Below are 22,522 nucleotides of genomic sequence, written 5' to 3'. Positions count from 1 at the left end.
ATGTGTGAATACGGTTTATGGCGGGCTGCTTTCTGCACTCCTCTTGCAACCTTCTTCAAGCTTTTAGAACAGCATTGTGAATATCTGGACTCAGAGACAGCAAATTCATGACATTTTAATAGAGATTAACTCTCAAAGAAGTTCTCGCTACAGAAGATGTCCAGTGGAATAGGGCACTTCAACGAGGCCCACTTTCCTTGTGGCCGCAAGGAAAACGTGCTATGCATATGTCAGCAGCAGGGCCAGTGGAGCAATGGATAACGCGTCTGACTACGGATCAGAAGATTGTAGGTTCGACTCCTACCTGGCTCAGGAAACATGCCGTGATCGTATAGTGGTTAGTACTCTGCGTTGTGGCCGCAGCAACCCCGGTTCAAATCCGGGTCACGGCAGGCTCTTTACTTTCTTCCTCTGTGACTTTTTCTTCAGCTTGCAACCAATCTACTGACTTTCTAAAGCATTCAGGAACCTTAGGCTCTGCTTGCTTCACTTCTTCACTACAACATTTTGCCTTTCGCCGAGAGAAAACTTTCTCTGCTATGGACCTTTGTAGCATCTTCAAACATCTTCACAAATACCATCCTCACATGACATCTTGGCCTCACCAGTTGCCAGTCTCTTGCTAAGCCTAGGTCAACTTTCACCACTTGCCTTTCCCAAGAAACCCGCGCAAGAAAAAGACCTATTACACAGAGCACTTGAGCATCAATTCACCTTGGCGCCCATACTTCTGATGGCTGCTAGCAATGCTTAAAGGACAACTCTGCTTTGACATTGTTCTGCACAGACAACTTTAACAGCAGACCCTGATCAATCATGCAGAGATAATGCTTTCAGGATTTTGTTCCTAGAAGGAGATAGAAGAACTTAGCCCGCCGTGCCCCACTCACAACAGACAGCTGCCCAGACAGAGGACCCTTTCCATACTGCTCGGCTTCACTCCTTGTCTTCACACCCAGCAACTTTCCCATTGGCACTAACTACACTCGGTGCAGCTGCAACAACATCACCTTAAGAAATGTGTGAATAACGCTAGGACTAGCATACAAAATGTGCCCTGATCCTATAGTGGCTAGTACTCTTTGTTGTGGCTGCAAGCAACCTGGTGTGAATACGGTTTACGGCGGGCTGCTTTCTGCACTCCTCTTGCAACCTTCTTCAAGCTTTTAGAACAGCATTGTGAATATCTGGACTCAGAGACAGCAAATTCATGACATTTTAATAGAGATTATCTCTCAAAGAAGTTCTCGCTACAGAAGATGTTCAGTGGAATAGGGCACTTCAACGAGGCCCACTTTCCTTGTGGCCGCAAGGAAAACGTGCTATGCATATGTCAGCAGCAGGGCCAGTGGCGCAATGGATAACGCGTCTGACTACGGATCAGAAGATTGTAGGTTCGACTCCTACCTGGCTCAGGAAACATGCCGTGATCGTATAGTGGTTAGTACTCTGCGTTGTGGCCGCAGCAACCCCGGTACGAATCCGGGTCACAGCAGGCTCTTTACTTTCTTCCTCTGTGACTTTTTCTTCAGCTTGCAACCAATCTACTGACTTTCTAAAGCATTCAGGAACCTTAGGCTCTGCTTGCTTCACTTCTTCACTACAACATTTTGCCTTTCGCCGAGAGAAAACTTTCTCTGCTATGGACCTTTGTAGCATCTTCAAACATCTTCACAAATACCATCCTCACATGACATCTTGGCCTCACCAGTTGCCAGTCTCTTGCTAAGCCTAGGTCAACTTTCACCACTTGCCTTTCCCAAGAAACCCACGCAAGAAAAAGACCTATTACACAGAGCACTTGAGCATCAATTCACCTTGGCGCCCATACTTCTGATGGCTGCTAGCAATGCTTAAAGGACAACTCTGCTTTGACATTGTTCTGCACAGACAACTTTAACAGCAGACCCTGATCAATCATGCAGAGATAATGCTTTCAGGATTTTGTTCCTAGAAGGAGATAGAAGAACTTAGCCCGCCGTGCCCCACTCACAACAGACAGCTGCCCAGACAGAGGACCCTTTCCATACTGCTTGGCTTCACTCCTTGTCTTCACACCCAGCAACTTTCCCATTGGCACTAACTACACTCGGTGCAGCTGCAACAACATCACCTTAAGAAATGTGTGAATAACGCTAGGACTAGCATACAAAATGTGCCCTGATCCTATAGTGGCTAGTACTCTTTGTTGTGGCTGCAAGCAACCATGTGTGAATACGGTTTATGGCGGGCTGCTTTCTGCACTCCTCTTGCAACCTTCTTCAAGCTTTTAGAACAGCATTGTGAATATCTGGACTCAGAGACAGCAAATTCATGACATTTTAATAGAGATTAACTCTCAAAGAAGTTCTCGCTACAGAAGATGTTCAGTGGAATAGGGCACTTCAACGAGGCCCACTTTCCTTGTGGCCGCAAGGAAAACGTGCTATGCATATGTCAGCAGCAGGGCCAGTGGCGCAATGGATAACGCGTCGGACTACGGATCAGAAGATTGTAGGTTCGACTCCTACCTGGCTCAGGAAACATGCCATGATCGTATAGTGGTTAGTACTCTGCGTTGTGGCCGCAGCAACCCCGGTTCGAATCCGGGTCACGGCAGGCTCTTTACTTTCTTCCTCTGCGACTTTTTCTTCAGCTTGCAACCAATCTACTGACTTTCTAAAGCATTCAGGAACCTTAGGCTCTGCTTGCTTCACTTCTTCACTACAACATTTTGCCTTTCGCCGAGAGAAAACTTTCTCTGCTATTGACCTTTGTAGCATCTTCAAACATCTTCACAAATACCATCCTCACATGACATCTTGGCCTCACCAGTTGCCAGTCTCTTGCTAAGCCTAGGTCAACTTTCACCACTTGCCTTTCCCAAGAAACCCGCGCAAGAAAAAGACCTATTACACAGAGCACTTGAGCATCAATTCACCTTGGCGCCCATACTTCTGATGGCTGCTAGCAATGCTTAAAGGACAACTCTGCTTTGACATTGTTCTGCACAGACAACTTTAACAGCAGACCCTGATCAATCATGCAGAGATAATGCTTTCAGGATTTTGTTCCTAGAAGGAGATAGAAGAACTTAGCCCGCCGTGCCCCACTCACAACAGACAGCTGCCCAGACAGAGGACCCTTTCCATACTGCTCGGCTTCACTCCTTGTCTTCACACCCAGCAACTTTCCCATTGGCACTAACTACACTCGGTGCAGCTGCAACAACATCACCTTAAGAAATGTGTGAATAACGCTAGGACTAGCATACAAAATGTGCCCTGATCCTATAGTGGCTAGTACTCTTTGTTGTGGCTGCAAGCAACCTGGTGTGAATACGGTTTACGGCGGGCTGCTTTCTGCACTCCTCTTGCAACCTTCTTCAAGCTTTTAGAACAGCATTGTGAATATCTGGACTCAGAGACAGCAAATTCATGACATTTTAATAGAGATTATCTCTCAAAGAAGTTCTCGCTACAGAAGATGTTCATTGGAATAGGGCACTTCAACGAGGCCCACTTTCCTTGTGGCCGCAAGGAAAACGTGCTATGCATATGTTAGCAGCAGGGCCAGTGGTGCAATGGATAACGCGTCTGACTACGGATCAGAAGATTGTAGGTTCGACTCCTACCTGGCTCAGGAAACATGCCGTGATCGTATAGTGGTTAGTACTCTGCGTTGTGGCCACAGCAACCCTGGTTCGAATCCGGGTCACGGCAGGCTCTTTACTTTCTTCCTCTGCGACTTTTTCTTCAGCTTGCAACCAATCTACTGACTTTCTAAAGCATTCAGGAACCTTAGGCTCTGCTTGCTTCACTTCTTCACTACAACATTTTGCCTTTCGCCGAGAGAAAACTTTCTCTGCTATGGACCTTTGTAGCATCTTCAAACATCTTCACAAATACCATCCTCACATGACATCTTGGCCTCACCAGTTGCCAGTCTCTTGCTAAGCCTAGGTCAACTTTCACCACTTGCCTTTCCCAAGAAACCCGCGCAAGAAAAAGACCTATTACACAGAGCACTTGAGCATCAATTCACCTTGGCGCCCATACTTCTGATGGCTGCTAGCAATGCTTAAAGGACAACTCTGCTTTGACATTGTTCTGCACAGACAACTTTAACAGCAGACCCTGATCAATCATGCAGAGATAATGCTTTCAGGATTTTGTTCCTAGAAGGAGATAGAAGAACTTAGCCCACCGTGCCCCACTCACAACAGACAGCTGCCCAGACAGAGGACCCTTTCCATACTGCTTGGCTTCACTCCTTGTCTTCACACCCAGCAACTTTCCCATTGGCACTAACTACACTCGGTGCAGCTGCAACAACATCACCTTAAGAAATGTGTGAATAACGCTAGGACTAGCATACAAAATGTGCCCTGATCCTATAGTGGCTAGTACTCTTTGTTGTGGCTGCAAGCAACCTGGTGTGAATACGGTTTACGGCGGGCTGCTTTCTGCACTCCTCTTGCAACCTTCTTCAAGCTTTTAGAACAGCATTGTAAATATCTGGACTCAGAGACAGCAAATTCATGACATTTTAATAGAGATTATCTCTCAAAGAAGTTCTCGCTACAGAAGATGTTCAGTGGAATAGGGCACTTCAACGAGGCCCACTTTCCTTGTGGCCGCAAGGAAAACGTGCTATGCATATGTCAGCAGCAGGGCCAGTGGCGCAATGGATAATGCATCTGACTACGGATCAGAAGATTGTAGGTTCGACTCCTACCTGGCTCAGGAAACATGCTGTGATTGTATAGTGGTTAGTACTCTGCGTTGTGGCCGCAGCAACCCCGGTTCGAATCCAGGTCATGACATGCTCTTTACTTTCTTCCTCTGCGACTTTTTCTTCAGCTTGCAACCAATCTACTGACTTTCTAAAGCATTCAGGAACCTTAGGCTCTGCTTGCTTCACTTCTTCACTACAACATTTTGCCTTTCGCCGAGAGAAAACTTTCTCTGCTATGGACCTTTGTAGCATCTTCAAACATCTTCACAAATACCATCCTCACATGACATCTTGGCCTCACCAGTTGCCAGTCTCTTGCTAAGCCTAGGTCAACTTTCACCACTTGCCTTTCCCAAGAAACCCGTGCAAGAAAAAGACCTATTACACAGAGCACTTGAGCATCAATTCACCTTGGCGCCCATACTTCTGATGGCTGCTAGCAATGCTTAAAGGACAACTCTGCTTTGACATTGTTCTGCACAGACAACTTTAACAGCAGACCCTGATCAATCATGCAGAGATAATGCTTTCAGGATTTTGTTCCTAGAAGGAGATAGAAGAACTTAGCCCGCCGTGCCCCACTCACAACAGACAGCTGCCCAGACAGAGGACCCTTTCCATACTGCTTGGCTTCACTCCTTGTCTTCACACCCAGCAACTTTCCCATTGGCACTAACTACACTCGGTGCAGCTGCAACAACATCACCTTAAGAAATGTGTGAATAACGCTAGGACTAGCATACAAAATGTGCCCTGATCCTATAGTGGCTAGTACTCTTTGTTGTGGCTGCAAGCAACCTGGTGTGAATACGGTTTACGGCGGGCTGCTTTCTGCACTGCTCTTGCAACCTTCTTCAAGCTTTCAGAACAGCATTGTGAATATCTGGACTCAGAGACAGCAAATTCATGACATTTTAATAGAGATTATCTCTCAAAGAAGTTCTCGCTACAGAAGATGTTCAGTGGAATAGGGCACTTCAACGAGGCCCACTTTCCTTGTGGCCGCAAGGAAAACGTGCTATGCGTATGTCAGCAGCAGGGCCTGTGGCGCAATGGATAACGCGTCTGACTACGGATCAGAAGATTGTAGGTTCGACTCCTACCTGGCTCAGGAAACATGCCGTGATCGTATAGTGGTTAGTACTCTGCGTTGTGGCCGCAGCAACCCCGGTTCGAATCCGGGTGACGGCAGGCTCTTTACTTTCTTCCTCTGCGACTTTTTCTTCAGCTTGCAACCAATCTACTGACTTTCTAAAGCATTCAGGAACCTTAGGCTCTGCTTGCTTCACTTCTTCACTACAACATTTTGCCTTTCGCCGAGAGAAAACTTTCTCTGCTATGGACCTTTGTAGCATCTTCAAACATCTTCACAAATACCATCCTCACATGACATCTTGGCCTCACCAGTTGCCAGTCTCTTGCTAAGCCTAGGTCAACTTTCACCACTTGCCTTTCCCAAGAAACCCGCGCAAGAAAAAGACCTATTACACAGAGCACTTGAGCATCAATTCACCTTGGCGCCCATACTTCTGATGGCTGCTAGCAATGCTTAAAGGACAACTCTGCTTTGACATTGTTCTGCACAGACAACTTTAACAGCAGACCCTGATCAATCATGCAGAGATAATGCTTTCAGGATTTTGTTCCTAGAAGGAGATAGAAGAACTTAGCCCGCCGTGCCCCACTCACAACAGACAGCTGCCCAGACAGAGGACCCTTTCCATACTGCTTGGCTTCACTCCTTGTCTTCACACCCAGCAACTTTCCCATTGGCACTAACTACACTCGGTGCAGCTGCAACAACATCACCTTAAGAAATGTGTGAATAACGCTAGGACTAGCATACAAAATGTGCCCTGATCCTATAGTGGCTAGTACTCTTTGTTGTGGCTGCAAGCAACCTGGTGTCAATACGGTTTATGGCGGGCTGCTTTCTGCACTCCTCTTGCAACCTTCTTCAAGCTTTTAGAACAGCATTGTGAATATCTGGACTCAGAGACAGCAAATTCATGACATTTTAATAGAGATTAACTCTCAAAGAAGTTCTCGCTACAGAAGATGTTCATTGGAATAGGGCACTTCAACGAGGCCCACTTTCCTTGTGGCCGCAAGGAAAACGTGCTATGCATATGTCAGCAGCAGGGCCAGTGGCGCAATGGATAACGCGTCTGACTACGGATCAGAAGATTGTAGGTTCGACTCCTACCTGGCTCAGGAAACATGCCGTGATCGTATAGTGGTTAGTACTCTGCGTTGAGGCCGCAGCAACCCTGGTTCGAATCCGGGTCACGGCAGGCTCTTTACTTTCTTCCTCTGCGACTTTTTCTTCAGCTTGCAACCAATCTACTGACTTTCTAAAGCATTCAGGAACCTTAGGCTCTGCTTGCTTCACTTCTTCACTACAACATTTTGCCTTTCGCCGAGAGAAAACTTTCTCTGCTATTGACCTTTGTAGCATCTTCAAACATCTTCACAAATACCATCCTCACATGACATCTTGGCCTCACCAGTTGCCAGTCTCTTGCTAAGCCTAGGTCAACTTTCACCACTTGCCTTTCCCAAGAAACCCGCGCAAGAAAAAGACCTATTACACAGAGCACTTGAGCATCAATTCACCTTGGCGCCCATACTTCTGATGGCTGCTAGCAATGCTTAAAGGACAACTCTGCTTTGACATTGTTCTGCACAGACAACTTTAACAGCAGACCCTGATCAATCATGCAGAGATAATGCTTTCAGGATTTTGTTCCTAGAAGGAGATAGAAGAACTTAGCCCGCCGTGCCCCACTCACAACAGACAGCTGCCCAGACAGAGGACCCTTTCCATACTGCTCGGCTTCACTCCTTGTCTTCACACCCAGCAACTTTCCCATTGGCACTAACTACACTCGGTGCAGCTGCAACAACATCACCTTAAGAAATGTGTGAATAACGCTAGGACTAGCATACAAAATGTGCCCTGATCCTATAGTGGCTAGTACTCTTTGTTGTGGCTGCAAGCAACCTGGTGTGAATACGGTTTACGGCGGGCTGCTTTCTGCACTCCTCTTGCAACCTTCTTCAAGCTTTTAGAACAGCATTGTGAATATCTGGACTCAGAGACAGCAAATTCATGACATTTTAATAGAGATTATCTCTCAAAGAAGTTCTCGCTACAGAAGATGTTCAGTGGAATAGGGCACTTCAACGAGGCCCACTTTCCTTGTGGCCGCAAGGAAAACGTGCTATGCATATGTTAGCAGCAGGGCCAGTGGTGCAATGGATAACGCGTCTGACTACGGATCAGAAGATTGTAGGTTCGACTCCTACCTGGCTCAGGAAACATGCCGTGATCGTATAGTGGTTAGTACTCTGCGTTGTGGCCACAGCAACCCTGGTTCGAATCCGGGTCACGGCAGGCTCTTTACTTTCTTCCTCTGCGACTTTTTCTTCAGCTTGCAACCAATCTACTGACTTTCTAAAGCATTCAGGAACCTTAGGCTCTGCTTGCTTCACTTCTTCACTACAACATTTTGCCTTTCGCCGAGAGAAAACTTTCTCTGCTATGGACCTTTGTAGCATCTTCAAACATCTTCACAAATACCATCCTCACATGACATCTTGGCCTCACCAGTTGCCAGTCTCTTGCTAAGCCTAGGTCAACTTTCACCACTTGCCTTTCCCAAGAAACCCGCGCAAGAAAAAGACCTATTACACAGAGCACTTGAGCATCAATTCACCTTGGCGCCCATACTTCTGATGGCTGCTAGCAATGCTTAAAGGACAACTCTGCTTTGACATTGTTCTGCACAGACAACTTTAACAGCAGACCCTGATCAATCATGCAGAGATAATGCTTTCAGGATTTTGTTCCTAGAAGGAGATAGAAGAACTTAGCCCACCGTGCCCCACTCACAACAGACAGCTGCCCAGACAGAGGACCCTTTCCATACTGCTTGGCTTCACTCCTTGTCTTCACACCCAGCAACTTTCCCATTGGCACTAACTACACTCGGTGCAGCTGCAACAACATCACCTTAAGAAATGTGTGAATAACGCTAGGACTAGCATACAAAATGTGCCCTGATCCTATAGTGGCTAGTACTCTTTGTTGTGGCTGCAAGCAACCTGGTGTGAATACGGTTTACGGCGGGCTGCTTTCTGCACTCCTCTTGCAACCTTCTTCAAGCTTTTAGAACAGCATTGTAAATATCTGGACTCAGAGACAGCAAATTCATGACATTTTAATAGAGATTATCTCTCAAAGAAGTTCTCGCTACAGAAGATGTTCAGTGGAATAGGGCACTTCAACGAGGCCCACTTTCCTTGTGGCCGCAAGGAAAACGTGCTATGCATATGTCAGCAGCAGGGCCAGTGGCGCAATGGATAACGCATCTGACTACGGATCAGAAGATTGTAGGTTCGACTCCTACCTGGCTCAGGAAACATGCTGTGATTGTATAGTGGTTAGTACTCTGCGTTGTGGCCGCAGCAACCCCGGTTCGAATCCAGGTCATGACATGCTCTTTACTTTCTTCCTCTGCGACTTTTTCTTCAGCTTGCAACCAATCTACTGACTTTCTAAAGCATTCAGGAACCTTAGGCTCTGCTTGCTTCACTTCTTCACTACAACATTTTGCCTTTCGCCGAGAGAAAACTTTCTCTGCTATGGACCTTTGTAGCATCTTCAAACATCTTCACAAATACCATCCTCACATGACATCTTGGCCTCACCAGTTGCCAGTCTCTTGCTAAGCCTAGGTCAACTTTCACCACTTGCCTTTCCCAAGAAACCCGTGCAAGAAAAAGACCTATTACACAGAGCACTTGAGCATCAATTCACCTTGGCGCCCATACTTCTGATGGCTGCTAGCAATGCTTAAAGGACAACTCTGCTTTGACATTGTTCTGCACAGACAACTTTAACAGCAGACCCTGATCAATCATGCAGAGATAATGCTTTCAGGATTTTGTTCCTAGAAGGAGATAGAAGAACTTAGCCCGCCGTGCCCCACTCACAACAGACAGCTGCCCAGACAGAGGACCCTTTCCATACTGCTTGGCTTCACTCCTTGTCTTCACACCCAGCAACTTTCCCATTGGCACTAACTACACTCGGTGCAGCTGCAACAACATCACCTTAAGAAATGTGTGAATAACGCTAGGACTAGCATACAAAATGTGCCCTGATCCTATAGTGGCTAGTACTCTTTGTTGTGGCTGCAAGCAACCTGGTGTGAATACGGTTTACGGCGGGCTGCTTTCTGCACTGCTCTTGCAACCTTCTTCAAGCTTTCAGAACAGCATTGTGAATATCTGGACTCAGAGACAGCAAATTCATGACATTTTAATAGAGATTATCTCTCAAAGAAGTTCTCGCTACAGAAGATGTTCAGTGGAATAGGGCACTTCAACGAGGCCCACTTTCCTTGTGGCCGCAAGGAAAACGTGCTATGCATATGTCAGCAGCAGGGCCTGTGGCGCAATGGATAACGCGTCTGACTACGGATCAGAAGATTGTAGGTTCGACTCCTACCTGGCTCAGGAAACATGCCGTGATCGTATAGTGGTTAGTACTCTGCGTTGTGGCCGCAGCAACCCCGGTTCGAATCCGGGTGACGGCAGGCTCTTTACTTTCTTCCTCTGCGACTTTTTCTTCAGCTTGCAACCAATCTACTGACTTTCTAAAGCATTCAGGAACCTTAGGCTCTGCTTGCTTCACTTCTTCACTACAACATTTTGCCTTTCGCCGAGAGAAAACTTTCTCTGCTATGGACCTTTGTAGCATCTTCAAACATCTTCACAAATACCATCCTCACATGACATCTTGGCCTCACCAGTTGCCAGTCTCTTGCTAAGCCTAGGTCAACTTTCACCACTTGCCTTTCCCAAGAAACCCGCGCAAGAAAAAGACCTATTACACAGAGCACTTGAGCATCAATTCACCTTGGCGCCCATACTTCTGATGGCTGCTAGCAATGCTTAAAGGACAACTCTGCTTTGACATTGTTCTGCACAGACAACTTTAACAGCAGACCCTGATCAATCATGCAGAGATAATGCTTTCAGGATTTTGTTCCTAGAAGGAGATAGAAGAACTTAGCCCGCCGTGCCCCACTCACAACAGACAGCTGCCCAGACAGAGGACCCTTTCCATACTGCTTGGCTTCACTCCTTGTCTTCACACCCAGCAACTTTCCCATTGGCACTAACTACACTCGGTGCAGCTGCAACAACATCACCTTAAGAAATGTGTGAATAACGCTAGGACTAGCATACAAAATGTGCCCTGATCCTATAGTGGCTAGTACTCTTTGTTGTGGCTGCAAGCAACCTGGTGTCAATACGGTTTATGGCGGGCTGCTTTCTGCACTCCTCTTGCAACCTTCTTCAAGCTTTTAGAACAGCATTGTGAATATCTGGACTCAGAGACAGCAAATTCATGACATTTTAATAGAGATTAACTCTCAAAGAAGTTCTCGCTACAGAAGATGTTCAGTGGAATAGGGCACTTCAACGAGGCCCACTTTCCTTGTGGCCGCAAGGAAAACGTGCTATGCATATGTCAGCAGCAGGGCCAGTGGCGCAATGGATAACGCGTCTGACTACGGATCAGAAGATTGTAGGTTCGACTCCTACCTGGCTCAGGAAACATGCCGTGATCGTATAGTGGTTAGTACTCTGCGTTGAGGCCGCAGCAACCCTGGTTCGAATCCGGGTCACGGCAGGCTCTTTACTTTCTTCCTCTGCGACTTTTTCTTCAGCTTGCAACCAATCTACTGACTTTCTAAAGCATTCAGGAACCTTAGGCTCTGCTTGCTTCACTTCTTCACTACAACATTTTGCCTTTCGCCGAGAGAAAACTTTCTCTGCTATGGACCTTTGTAGCATCTTCAAACATCTTCACAAATACCATCCTCACATGACATCTTGGCCTCACCAGTTGCCAGTCTCTTGCTAAGCCTAGGTCAACTTTCACCACTTGCCTTTCCCAAGAAACCCGCGCAAGAAAAAGACCTATTACACAGAGCACTTGAGCATCAATTCACCTTGGCGCCCATACTTCTGATGGCTGCTAGCAATGCTTAAAGGACAACTCTGCTTTGACATTGTTCTGCACAGACAACTTTAACAGCAGACCCTGATCAATCATGCAGAGATAATGCTTTCAGGATTTTGTTCCTAGAAGGAGATAGAAGAACTTAGCCTGCCGTGCCCCACTCACAACAGACAGCTGCCCAGACAGAGGACCCTTTCCATACTGCTTGGCTTCACTCCTTGTCTTCACACCCAGCAACTTTCCCATTGGCACTAACTACACTCGGTGCAGCTGCAACAACATCACCTTAAGAAATGTGTGAATAACGCTAGGACTAGCATACAAAATGTGCCCTGATCCTATAGTGGCTAGTACTCTTTGTTGTGGCTGCAAGCAACCATGTGTGAATACGGTTTATGGCGGGCTGCTTTCTGCACTCCTCTTGCAACCTTCTTCAAGCTTTTAGAACAGCATTGTGAATATCTGGACTCAGAGACAGCAAATTCATGACATTTTAATAGAGATTAACTCTCAAAGAAGTTCTCGCTACAGAAGATGTTCAGTGGAATAGGGCACTTCAACGAGGCCCACTTTCCTTGTGGCCGCAAGGAAAACGTGCTATGCATATGTCAGCAGCAGGGCCAGTGGCGCAATGGCTAACGCGTCTGACTACGGATCAGAAGATTGTAGGTTCGACTCCTACCTGGCTCAGGAAACATGCCGTGATCGTATAGTGGTTAGTACTCTGCGTTGTGGCCGCAGCAACCCCGGTTCGAATCCGGGTCACGGCAGGCTCTTTACTTTCTTCCTCTGCGACTTTTTCTTCAGCTTGCAACCAATCTACTGACTTTCTAAAGCATTCAGGAACCTTAGGCTCTGCTTGCTTCACTTCTTCACTACAACATTTTGCCTTTCGCCGAGAGAAAACTTTCTCTGCTATGGACCTTTGTAGCATCTTCAAACATCTTCACAAATACCATCCTCACATGACATCTTGGCCTCACCAGTTGCCAGTCTCTTGCTAAGCCTAGGTCAACTTTCACCACTTGCCTTTCCCAAGAAACCCGCGCAAGAAAAAGACCTATTACACAGAGCACTTGAGCATCAATTCACCTTGGCGCCCATACTTCTGATGGCTGCTAGCAATGCTTAAAGGACAACTCTGCTTTGACATTGTTCTGCACAGACAACTTTAACAGCAGACCCTGATCAATCATGCAGAGATAATGCTTTCAGGATTTTGTTCCTAGAAGGAGATAGAAGAACTTAGCCCGCCGTGCCCCACTCACAACAGACAGCTGCCCAGACAGAGGACCCTTTCCATACTGCTCGGCTTCACTCCTTGTCTTCACACCCAGCAACTTTCCCATTGGCACTAACTACACTCGGTGCAGCTGCAACAACATCACCTTAAGAAATGTGTGAATAACGCTAGGACTAGCATACAAAATGTGCCCTGATCCTATAGTGGCTAGTACTCTTTGTTGTGGCTGCAAGCAACCTGGTGTGAATACGGTTTACGGCGGGCTGCTTTCTGCACTCCTCTTGCAACCTTCTTCAAGCTTTTAGAACAGCATTGTGAATATCTGGACTCAGAGACAGCAAATTCATGACATTTTAATAGAGATTATCTCTCAAAGAAGTTCTCGCTACAGAAGATGTTCAGTGGAATAGGGCACTTCAACGAGGCCCACTTTCCTTGTGGCCGCAAGGAAAACGTGCTATGCATATGTCAGCAGCAGGGCCAGTGGCGCAATGGATAACGCGTCTGACTACGGATCAGAAGATTGTAGGTTCGACTCCTACCTGGCTCAGGAAACATGCTGTGATCGTATAGTGGTTAGTACTCTGCGTTGTGGCAGCAGCAACCCCGGTTCGAATCTGGGTCACGGCAGGCACTTTACTTTCTTCCTCTGTGACTTTTTCTTCAGCTTGCAACCAATCTACTGACTTTCTAAAGCATTCAGGAACCTTAGGCTCTGCTTGCTTCACTTCTTCACTACAACATTTTGCCTTTCGCCGAGAGAAAACTTTCTCTGCTATGGACCTTTGTAGCATCTTCAAACATCTTCACAAATACCATCCTCACATGACATCTTGGCCTCACCAGTTGCCAGTCTCTTGCTAAGCCTAGGTCAACTTTCACCACTTGCCTTTCCCAAGAAACCCGCGCAAGAAAAAGACCTATTACACAGAGCACTTGAGCATCAATTCACCTTGGCGCCCATACTTCTGATGGCTGCTAGCAATGCTTAAAGGACAACTCTGCTTTGACATTGTTCTGCACAGACAACTTTAACAGCAGACCCTGATCAATCATGCAGAGATAATGCTTTCAGGATTTTGTTCCTAGAAGGAGATAGAAGAACTTAGCCCGCCGTGCCCCACTCACAACAGACAGCTGCCCAGACAGAGGACCCTTTCCATACTGCTTGGCTTCACTCCTTGTCTTCACACCCAGCAACTTTCCCATTGGCACTAACTACACTCGGTGCAGCTGCAACAACATCACCTTAAGAAATGTGTGAATAACGCTAGGACTAGCATACAAATTGTGCCCTGATCCTATAGTGGCTAGTACTCTTTGTTGTGGCTGCAAGCAACCTGGTGTCAATACGGTTTATGGCGGGCTGCTTTCTGCACTCCTCTTGCAACCTTCTTCAAGCTTTTAGAACAGCATTGTGAATATCTGGACTCAGAGACAGCAAATTCATGACATTTTAATAGAGATTAACTCTCAAAGAAGTTCTCGCTACAGAAGATGTTCAGTGGAATAGGGCACTTCAACGAGGCCCACTTTCCTTGTGGCCGCAAGGAAAACGTGCTATGCATATGTCAGCAGCAGGGCCAGTGGCGCAATGGATAACGCGTCTGACTACGGATCAGAAGATTGTAGGTTCGACTCCTACCTGGCTCAGGAAACATGCTGTGATCGTATAGTGGTTAGTACTCTGCGTTGAGGCCGCAGCAACCCTGGTTCGAATCCGGGTCACGGCAGGCTCTTTACTTTCTTCCTCTGCGACTTTTTCTTCAGCTTGCAACCAATCTACTGACTTTCTAAAGCATTCAGGAACCTTAGGCTCTGCTTGCTTCACTTCTTCACTACAACATTTTGCCTTTCGCCGAGAGAAAACTTTCTCTGCTATGGACCTTTGTAGCATCTTCAAACATCTTCACAAATACCATCCTCACATGACATCTTGGCCTCACCAGTTGCCAGTCTCTTGCTAAGCCTAGGTCAACTTTCACCACTTGCCTTTCCCAAGAAACCCGCGCAAGAAAAAGACCTATTACACAGAGCACTTGAGCATCAATTCACCTTGGCGCCCATACTTCTGATGGCTGCTAGCAATGCTTAAAGGACAACTCTGCTTTGACATTGTTCTGCACAGACAACTTTAACAGCAGACCCTGATCAATCATGCAGAGATAATGCTTTCAGGATTTTGTTCCTAGAAGGAGATAGAAGAACTTAGCCTGCCGTGCCCCACTCACAACAGACAGCTGCCCAGACAGAGGACCCTTTCCATACTGCTTGGCTTCACTCCTTGTCTTCACACCCAGCAACTTTCCCATTGGCACTAACTACACTCGGTGCAGCTGCAACAACATCACCTTAAGAAATGTGTGAATAACGCTAGGACTAGCATACAAAATGTGCCCTGATCCTATAGTGGCTAGTACTCTTTGTTGTGGCTGCAAGCAACCATGTGTGAATACGGTTTATGGCGGGCTGCTTTCTGCACTCCTCTTGCAACCTTCTTCAAGCTTTTAGAACAGCATTGTGAATATCTGGACTCAGAGACAGCAAATTCATGACATTTTAATAGAGATTAACTCTCAAAGAAGTTCTCGCTACAGAAGATGTTCAGTGGAATAGGGCACTTCAACGAGGCCCACTTTCCTTGTGGCCGCAAGGAAAACGTGCTATGCATATGTCAGCAGCAGGGCCAGTGGCGCAATGGATAACGCGTCTGACTACGGATCAGAAGATTGTAGGTTCGACTCCTACCTGGCTCAGGAAACATGCCGTGATCGTATAGTGGTTAGTACTCTGCGTTGTGGCTGCAGCAACCCCGGTTCGAATCCGGGTCACGGCAGGCTCTTTACTTTCTTCCTCTGCGACTTTTTCTTCAGCTTGCAACCAATCTACTGCCTTTCTAAAGCATTCAGGAACCTTAGGCTCTGCTTGCTTCACTTCTTCACTACAACATTTTGCCTTTCGCCGAGAGAAAACTTTCTCTGCTATGGACCTTTGTAGCATCTTCAAACATCTTCACAAATACCATCCTCACATGACATCTTGGCCTCACCAGTTGCCAGTCTCTTGCTAAGCCTAGGTCAACTTTCACCACTTGCCTTTCCCAAGAAACCCGCGCAAGAAAAAGACCTATTACACAGAGCACTTGAGCATCAATTCACCTTGGCGCCCATACTTCTGATGGCTGCTAGCAATGCTTAAAGGACAACTCTGCTTTGACATTGTTCTGCACAGACAACTTTAACAGCAGACCCTGATCAATCATGCAGAGATAATGCTTTCAGGATTTTGTTCCTAGAAGGAGATAGAAGAACTTAGCCCGCCGTGCCCCACTCACAACAGACAGCTGCCCAGACAGAGGACCCTTTCCATACTGCTCGGCTTCACTCCTTGTCTTCACACCCAGCAACTTTCCCATTGGCACTAACTACACTCGGTGCAGCTGCAACAACATCACCTTAAGAAATGTGTGAATAACGCTAGGACTAGCATACAAAATGTGCCCTGATCCTATAGTGGCTAGTACTCTTTGTTGTGGCTGCAAGCAACCTGGTGTGAATACGGTTTACGGCGGGCTGCTTTCTGCACTCCTCTTGCAACCTTCTTCAAGCTTTTAGAACAGCATTGTGAATATCTGGACTCAGAGACAGCAAATTCATGACATTTTAATAGAGATTATCTCTCAAAGAAGTTCTCGCTACAGAAGATGTTCAGTGGAATAGGGCACTTCAACGAGGCCCACTTTCCTTGTGGCCGCAAGGAAAACGTGCTATGCATTTGTCAGCAGCAGGGCCAGTGGTGCAATGGATAACGCGTCTGACTACGGATCAGAAGATTGTAGGTTCGACTCCTACCTGGCTCAGGAAACATGCCGTGATCGTATAGTGGTTAGTACTCTGCGTTGTGGCTGCAGCAACCCCGGTTCGAATCCGGGTCACGGCAGGCTCTATACTTTCTTCCTCTGTGACTTTTTCTTCAGCTTGCAACCAATCTACTGACTTTCTAAAGCATTCAGGAACCTTAGGCTCTGCTTGCTTCACTTCTTCACTACAACATTTTGCCTTTCGCCGAGAGAAAACTTTCTCTGCTATGGACCTTTGTAGCATCTTCAAACATCTTCACAAATACCATCCTCACATGACATCTTGGCCTCACCAGTTGCCAGTCTCTTGCTAAGCCTAGGTCAACTTTCACCACTTGCCTTTCCCAAGAAACCCGCGCAAGAAAAAGACCTATTACACAGAGCACTTGAGCATCAATTCACCTTGGCGCCCATACTTCTGATGGCTGCTAGCAATGCTTAAAGGACAACTCTGCTTTGACATTGTTCTGCACAGACAACTTTAACAGCAGACCCTGATCAATCATGCAGAGATAATGCTTTCAGGATTTTGTTCCTAGAAGGAGATAGAAGAACTTAGCCCGCCGTGCCCCACTCACAACAGACAGCTGCCCAGACAGAGGACCCTTTCCATACTGCTTGGCTTCACTCCTTGTCTTCACACCCAGCAACTTTCCCATTGGCACTAACTACACTCGGTGCAGCTGCAACAACATCACCTTAAGAAATGTGTGAATAACGCTAGGACTAGCATACAAAATGTGCCCTGATCCTATAGTGGCTAGTACTCTTTGTTGTGGCTGCAAGCAACCTGGTGTGAATACGGTTTATGGCGGGCTGCTTTCTGCACTCCTCTTGCAACCTTCTTCAAGCTTTTAGAACAGCATTGTGAATATCTGGACTCAGAGACAGCAAATTCATGACATTTTAATAGATATTATCTCTCAAAGAAGTTCTCGCTACAGAAGATGTTCAGTGGAATAGGGCACTTCAACGAGGCCCACTTTCCTTGTGGCCGCAAGGAAAACGAGCTATGCATATGTCAGCAGCAGGGCCAGTGGCGCAATGGATAACGCGTCTGACTACGGATCAGAAGATTGTAGGTTCGACTCCTACCTGGCTCAGGAAACATGCCGTGATCGTATAGTGGTTAGTACTCGGCGTTGTGGCCGCAGCAACCCCGCTTCGATTCTGAGTCACGGCAGGCTCATTACTTTCTTCCTCTGTGACTTTTTCTTCAGCTTGCAACCAATCTACTGACTTTCTAAAGCATTCAGGAACCTTAGGCTCTGCTTGCTTCACTTCTTCACTACAACATTTTGCCTTTCGCCGAGAGAAAACTTTCTCTGCTATTGACCTTTGTAGCATCTTCAAACATCTTCACAAATACCATCCTCATATGACATCTTGGCCTCACCAGTTGCCAGTCTCTTGCTAAGCCTAGGTCAACTTTCACCACTTGCCTTTCCCAAGAAACCCGCGCAAGAAAAAGACCTATTACACAGAGCACTTAAGCATCAATTCACCTTGGCGCCCATACTTCTGATGGCTGCTAGCAATGCTTAAAGGACAACTCTGCTTTGACATTGTTCTGCACAGACAACTTTAACAGCAGACCCTGATCAATCATGCAGAGATAATGCTTTCAGGATTTTGTTCCTAGAAGGAGATAGAAGAACTTAGCCCGCCGTGCCCCACTCACAACAGACAGCTGCCCAGACAGAGGACCCTTTCCATACTGCTCGGCTTCACTCCTTGTCTTCACACCCAGCAACTTTCCCATTGGCACTAACTACACTCGGTGCAGCTGCAACAACATCACCTTAAGAAATGTGTGAATAACGCTAGGACTAGCATACAAAATGTGCCCTAAACCTATAGTGGCTAGTACTCTTTGTTGTGGCTGCAAGCAACCTGGTGTGAATACGGTTTACGGCGGGCTGCTTTCTGCACTCCTCTTGCAACCTTCTTCAAGCTTTTAGAACAGCATTGTGAATATCTGGACTCAGAGACAGCAAATTCATGACATTTTAATAGAGATTATCTCTCAAAGAAGTTCTCGCTACAGAAGATGTTCAGTGGAATAGGGCACTTCAACGAGGCCCACTTTCCTTGTGGCCGCAAGGAAAACGTGCTATGCATTTGTCAGCAGCAGGGCCAGTGGCGCAATGGATAACGCGTCTGACTACGGATCAGAAGATTGTAGGTTCGACTCCTACCTGGCTCAGGAAACATGCCGTGATCGTATAGTGGTTAGTACTCTGCGTTGTGGCTGCAGCAACCCCGGTTCGAATCCGGGTCACGGCAGGCTCTATACTTTCTTCCTCTGTGACTTTTTCTTCAGCTTGCAACCAATCTACTGACTTTCTAAAGCATTCAGGAACCTTAGGCTCTGCTTGCTTCACTTCTTCACTACAACATTTTGCCTTTCGCCGAGAGAAAACTTTCTCTGCTATGGACCTTTGTAGCATCTTCAAACATCTTCACAAATACCATCCTCACATGACATCTTGGCCTCACCAGTTGCCAGTCTCTTGCTAAGCCTAGGTCAACTTTCACCACTTGCCTTTCCCAAGAAACCCGCGCAAGAAAAAGACCTATTACACAGAGCACTTGAGCATCAATTCACCTTGGCGCCCATACTTCTGATGGCTGCTAGCAATGCTTAAAGGACAACTCTGCTTTGACATTGTTCTGCACAGACAACTTTAACAGCAGACCCTGATCAATCATGCAGAGATAATGCTTTCAGGATTTTGTTCCTAGAAGGAGATAGAAGAACTTAGCCCGCCGTGCCCCACTCACAACAGACAGCTGCCCAGACAGAGGACCCTTTCCATACTGCTTGGCTTCACTCCTTGTCTTCACACCCAGCAACTTTCCCATTGGCACTAACTACACTCGGTGCAGCTGCAACAACATCACCTTAAGAAATGTGTGAATAACGCTAGGACTAGCATACAAAATGTGCCCTGATCCTATAGTGGCTAGTACTCTTTGTTGTGGCTGCAAGCAACCATGTGTGAATACGGTTTATGGCGGGCTGCTTTCTGCACTCCTCTTGCAACCTTCTTCAAGCTTTTAGAACAGCATTGTGAATATCTGGACTCAGAGACAGCAAATTCATGACATTTTAATAGATATTATCTCTCAAAGAAGTTCTCGCTACAGAAGATGTTCAGTGGAATAGGGCACTTCAACGAGGCCCACTTTCCTTGTGGCCGCAAGGAAAACGTGCTATGCATATGTCAGCAGCAGGGCCAGTGGCGCAATGGATAACGCGTCTGACTACGGATCAGAAGATTGTAGGTTCGACTCCTACCTGGCTCAGGAAACATGCCGTGATCGTATAGTGGTTAGTACTCGGCGTTGTGGCCGCAGCAACCCCGCTTCGAATCCGGGTCACGGCAGGCTCTTTACTTTCTTCCTCTGTGACTTTTTCTTCAGCTTGCAACCAATCTACTGACTTTCTAAAGCATTCAGGAACCTTAGGCTCTGCTTGCTTCACTTCTTCACTACAACATTTTGCCTTTCGCCGAGAGAAAACTTTCTCTGCTATTGACCTTTGTAGCATCTTCAAACATCTTCACAAATACCATCCTCACATGACATCTTGGCCTCACCAGTTGCCAGTCTCTTGCTAAGCCTAGGTCAACTTTCACCACTTGCCTTTCCCAAGAAACCCGCGCAAGAAAAAGACCTATTACACAGAGCACTTGAGCATCAATTCACCTTGGCGCCCATACTTCTGATTGCTGCTAGCAATGCTTAAAGGACAACTCTGCTTTGACATTGTTCTGCACAGACAACTTTAACAGCAGACCCTGATCAATCATGCAGAGATAATGCTTTCAGGATTTTGTTCCTAGAAGGAGATAGAAGAACTTAGCCCGCCGTGCCCCACTCACAACAGACAGCTGCCCAGACAGAGGACCCTTTCCATACTGCTCGGCTTCACTCCTTGTCTTCACACCCAGCAACTTTCCCATTGGCACTAACTACACTCGGTGCAGCTGCAACAACATCACCTTAAGAAATGTGTGAATAACGCTAGGACTAGCATACAAAATGTGCCCTGATCCTATAGTGGCTAGTACTCTTTGTTGTGGCTGCAAGCAACCTGGTGTGAATACGGTTTACGGCGGGCTGCTTTCTGCACTCCTCTTGCAACCTTCTTCAAGCTTTTAGAACAGCATTGTGAATATCTGGACTCAGAGACAGCAAATTCATGACATTTTAATAGAGATTATCTCTCAAAGAAGTTCTCGCTACAGAAGATGTTCAGTGGAATAGGGCACTTCAACGAGGCCCACTTTCCTTGTGGCCGCAAGGAAAACGTGCTATGCATATGTCAGCAGCAGGGCCAGTGGCGCAATGGATAATGCGTCTGACTACGAATCAGAAGATTGTAGGTTCGACTCCTACCTGGCTCAGGAAACATGCCGTGATCGTATAGTGGTTAGTACTCTGCGTTGTGGCCGCAGCAACCCTGGTTCGAATCCGGGTCACGGCAGGCTCTTTACTTTCTTCCTCTGCGACTTTTTCTTCAGCTTGCAACCAATCTACTGACTTTCTAAAGCATTCAGGAACCTTAGGCTCTGCTTGCTTCACTTCTTCACTACAACATTTTGCCTTTCGCCGAGAGAAAACTTTCTCTGCTATGGACCTTTGTAGCATCTTCAAACATCTTCACAAATACCATCCTCACATGACATCTTGGCCTCACCAGTTGCCAGTCTCTTGCTAAGCCTAGGTCAACTTTCACCACTTGCCTTTCCCAAGAAACCCGCGCAAGAAAAAGACCTATTACACAGAGCACTTGAGCATCAATTCACCTTGGCGCCCATACTTCTGATGGCTGCTAGCAATGCTTAAAGGACAACTCTGCTTTGACATTGTTCTGCACAGACAACTTTAACAGCAGACCCTGATCAATCATGCAGAGATAATGCTTTCAGGATTTTGTTCCTAGAAGGAGATAGAAGAACTTAGCCCGCCGTGCCCCACTCACAACAGACAGCTGCCCAGACAGAGGACCCTTTCCATACTGCTTGGCTTCACTCCTTGTCTTCACACCCAGCAACTTTCCCATTGGCACTAACTACACTCGGTGCAGCTGCAACAACATCACCTTAAGAAATGTGTGAATAACGCTAGGACTAGCATACAAAATGTGCCCTGATCCTATAGTGGCTAGTACTCTTTGTTGTGGCTGCAAGCAACCATGTGTGAATACGGTTTATGGCGGGCTGCTTTCTGCACTCCTCTTGCAACCTTCTTCAAGCTTTTAGAACAGCATTGTGAATATCTGGACTCAGAGACAGCAAATTCATGACATTTTAATAGAGATTATCTCTCAAAGAAGTTCTCGCTACAGAAGATGTTCAGTGGAATAGGGCACTTCAACGAGGCCCACTTTCCTTGTGGCCGCAAGGAAAACGTGCTATGCATATGTCAGCAGCAGGGCCAGTGGCGCAATGGATAACGCGTCTGACTACGGATCAGAAGATTGTTGGTTCGACTCCTACCTGGCTCAGGAAACATGCCGTGATTGTATAGTGGTTAGTACTCTGCGTTGTGGCCGCAGCAACCCCGGTTCGAATCCGGGTCACGGCAGGCTCTTTACTTTCTTCCTCTGCGACTTTTTCTTCAGCTTGCAACCAATCTACTGACTTTCTAAAGCATT

General features: G+C 46.7%; 32 non-coding genes across 32 annotated transcripts; all 32 read left to right on the top strand.

Annotated features, from left to right (window-relative positions):
• Positions 1-239: 239 nt before the first annotated feature.
• TRNAR-ACG (transfer RNA arginine (anticodon ACG)) lies at positions 240-312 on the top strand. Its single transcript has one exon. It is a non-coding gene; the product is annotated as a tRNA-Arg (tRNA).
• An 8-nt stretch (positions 313-320) lies between these two features.
• On the top strand, positions 321-392 carry TRNAH-GUG (transfer RNA histidin (anticodon GUG)). Its single transcript has one exon. It is a non-coding gene; the product is annotated as a tRNA-His (tRNA).
• A 950-nt stretch (positions 393-1,342) lies between these two features.
• Positions 1,343-1,415, top strand: TRNAR-ACG (transfer RNA arginine (anticodon ACG)). Its single transcript has one exon. It is a non-coding gene; the product is annotated as a tRNA-Arg (tRNA).
• Positions 1,416-2,445: 1,030 nt separating this feature from the next.
• On the top strand, positions 2,446-2,518 carry TRNAR-ACG (transfer RNA arginine (anticodon ACG)). The gene has a single exon. It is a non-coding gene; the product is annotated as a tRNA-Arg (tRNA).
• Positions 2,519-2,526: 8 nt separating this feature from the next.
• TRNAH-GUG (transfer RNA histidin (anticodon GUG)) lies at positions 2,527-2,598 on the top strand. Its single transcript has one exon. It is a non-coding gene; the product is annotated as a tRNA-His (tRNA).
• A 950-nt stretch (positions 2,599-3,548) lies between these two features.
• TRNAR-ACG (transfer RNA arginine (anticodon ACG)) lies at positions 3,549-3,621 on the top strand. The gene has a single exon. It is a non-coding gene; the product is annotated as a tRNA-Arg (tRNA).
• A 1,030-nt stretch (positions 3,622-4,651) lies between these two features.
• Positions 4,652-4,724, top strand: TRNAR-ACG (transfer RNA arginine (anticodon ACG)). The gene has a single exon. It is a non-coding gene; the product is annotated as a tRNA-Arg (tRNA).
• Positions 4,725-5,754: 1,030 nt separating this feature from the next.
• Positions 5,755-5,827, top strand: TRNAR-ACG (transfer RNA arginine (anticodon ACG)). Its single transcript has one exon. It is a non-coding gene; the product is annotated as a tRNA-Arg (tRNA).
• A 1,030-nt stretch (positions 5,828-6,857) lies between these two features.
• Positions 6,858-6,930, top strand: TRNAR-ACG (transfer RNA arginine (anticodon ACG)). Its single transcript has one exon. It is a non-coding gene; the product is annotated as a tRNA-Arg (tRNA).
• An 8-nt stretch (positions 6,931-6,938) lies between these two features.
• On the top strand, positions 6,939-7,010 carry TRNAL-GAG (transfer RNA leucine (anticodon GAG)). The gene has a single exon. It is a non-coding gene; the product is annotated as a tRNA-Leu (tRNA).
• Positions 7,011-7,960: 950 nt separating this feature from the next.
• On the top strand, positions 7,961-8,033 carry TRNAR-ACG (transfer RNA arginine (anticodon ACG)). The gene has a single exon. It is a non-coding gene; the product is annotated as a tRNA-Arg (tRNA).
• Positions 8,034-9,063: 1,030 nt separating this feature from the next.
• TRNAR-ACG (transfer RNA arginine (anticodon ACG)) lies at positions 9,064-9,136 on the top strand. Its single transcript has one exon. It is a non-coding gene; the product is annotated as a tRNA-Arg (tRNA).
• Positions 9,137-10,166: 1,030 nt separating this feature from the next.
• On the top strand, positions 10,167-10,239 carry TRNAR-ACG (transfer RNA arginine (anticodon ACG)). The gene has a single exon. It is a non-coding gene; the product is annotated as a tRNA-Arg (tRNA).
• A 1,030-nt stretch (positions 10,240-11,269) lies between these two features.
• On the top strand, positions 11,270-11,342 carry TRNAR-ACG (transfer RNA arginine (anticodon ACG)). The gene has a single exon. It is a non-coding gene; the product is annotated as a tRNA-Arg (tRNA).
• An 8-nt stretch (positions 11,343-11,350) lies between these two features.
• On the top strand, positions 11,351-11,422 carry TRNAL-GAG (transfer RNA leucine (anticodon GAG)). Its single transcript has one exon. It is a non-coding gene; the product is annotated as a tRNA-Leu (tRNA).
• A 950-nt stretch (positions 11,423-12,372) lies between these two features.
• TRNAR-ACG (transfer RNA arginine (anticodon ACG)) lies at positions 12,373-12,445 on the top strand. The gene has a single exon. It is a non-coding gene; the product is annotated as a tRNA-Arg (tRNA).
• An 8-nt stretch (positions 12,446-12,453) lies between these two features.
• TRNAH-GUG (transfer RNA histidin (anticodon GUG)) lies at positions 12,454-12,525 on the top strand. Its single transcript has one exon. It is a non-coding gene; the product is annotated as a tRNA-His (tRNA).
• A 950-nt stretch (positions 12,526-13,475) lies between these two features.
• Positions 13,476-13,548, top strand: TRNAR-ACG (transfer RNA arginine (anticodon ACG)). The gene has a single exon. It is a non-coding gene; the product is annotated as a tRNA-Arg (tRNA).
• A 1,030-nt stretch (positions 13,549-14,578) lies between these two features.
• Positions 14,579-14,651, top strand: TRNAR-ACG (transfer RNA arginine (anticodon ACG)). The gene has a single exon. It is a non-coding gene; the product is annotated as a tRNA-Arg (tRNA).
• An 8-nt stretch (positions 14,652-14,659) lies between these two features.
• TRNAL-GAG (transfer RNA leucine (anticodon GAG)) lies at positions 14,660-14,731 on the top strand. The gene has a single exon. It is a non-coding gene; the product is annotated as a tRNA-Leu (tRNA).
• Positions 14,732-15,681: 950 nt separating this feature from the next.
• TRNAR-ACG (transfer RNA arginine (anticodon ACG)) lies at positions 15,682-15,754 on the top strand. The gene has a single exon. It is a non-coding gene; the product is annotated as a tRNA-Arg (tRNA).
• Positions 15,755-15,762: 8 nt separating this feature from the next.
• On the top strand, positions 15,763-15,834 carry TRNAH-GUG (transfer RNA histidin (anticodon GUG)). Its single transcript has one exon. It is a non-coding gene; the product is annotated as a tRNA-His (tRNA).
• A 950-nt stretch (positions 15,835-16,784) lies between these two features.
• On the top strand, positions 16,785-16,857 carry TRNAR-ACG (transfer RNA arginine (anticodon ACG)). Its single transcript has one exon. It is a non-coding gene; the product is annotated as a tRNA-Arg (tRNA).
• An 8-nt stretch (positions 16,858-16,865) lies between these two features.
• On the top strand, positions 16,866-16,937 carry TRNAH-GUG (transfer RNA histidin (anticodon GUG)). The gene has a single exon. It is a non-coding gene; the product is annotated as a tRNA-His (tRNA).
• Positions 16,938-17,887: 950 nt separating this feature from the next.
• On the top strand, positions 17,888-17,960 carry TRNAR-ACG (transfer RNA arginine (anticodon ACG)). Its single transcript has one exon. It is a non-coding gene; the product is annotated as a tRNA-Arg (tRNA).
• Positions 17,961-18,990: 1,030 nt separating this feature from the next.
• On the top strand, positions 18,991-19,063 carry TRNAR-ACG (transfer RNA arginine (anticodon ACG)). The gene has a single exon. It is a non-coding gene; the product is annotated as a tRNA-Arg (tRNA).
• An 8-nt stretch (positions 19,064-19,071) lies between these two features.
• TRNAH-GUG (transfer RNA histidin (anticodon GUG)) lies at positions 19,072-19,143 on the top strand. Its single transcript has one exon. It is a non-coding gene; the product is annotated as a tRNA-His (tRNA).
• Positions 19,144-20,093: 950 nt separating this feature from the next.
• TRNAR-ACG (transfer RNA arginine (anticodon ACG)) lies at positions 20,094-20,166 on the top strand. Its single transcript has one exon. It is a non-coding gene; the product is annotated as a tRNA-Arg (tRNA).
• Positions 20,167-21,196: 1,030 nt separating this feature from the next.
• TRNAR-ACG (transfer RNA arginine (anticodon ACG)) lies at positions 21,197-21,269 on the top strand. Its single transcript has one exon. It is a non-coding gene; the product is annotated as a tRNA-Arg (tRNA).
• An 8-nt stretch (positions 21,270-21,277) lies between these two features.
• TRNAH-GUG (transfer RNA histidin (anticodon GUG)) lies at positions 21,278-21,349 on the top strand. Its single transcript has one exon. It is a non-coding gene; the product is annotated as a tRNA-His (tRNA).
• Positions 21,350-22,299: 950 nt separating this feature from the next.
• TRNAR-ACG (transfer RNA arginine (anticodon ACG)) lies at positions 22,300-22,372 on the top strand. Its single transcript has one exon. It is a non-coding gene; the product is annotated as a tRNA-Arg (tRNA).
• Positions 22,373-22,380: 8 nt separating this feature from the next.
• TRNAH-GUG (transfer RNA histidin (anticodon GUG)) lies at positions 22,381-22,452 on the top strand. Its single transcript has one exon. It is a non-coding gene; the product is annotated as a tRNA-His (tRNA).
• Positions 22,453-22,522: the final 70 nt, after the last annotated feature.

This window comes from Hyperolius riggenbachi, chromosome 3, assembly GCF_040937935.1.
Source record: "Hyperolius riggenbachi isolate aHypRig1 chromosome 3, aHypRig1.pri, whole genome shotgun sequence".
Classification (NCBI taxonomy): domain Eukaryota; kingdom Metazoa; phylum Chordata; class Amphibia; order Anura; family Hyperoliidae; genus Hyperolius; species Hyperolius riggenbachi.
The sequence above is the reverse complement of the archived record's forward strand: the minus strand, read 5'-3'. Positions and strand labels throughout refer to the sequence as shown.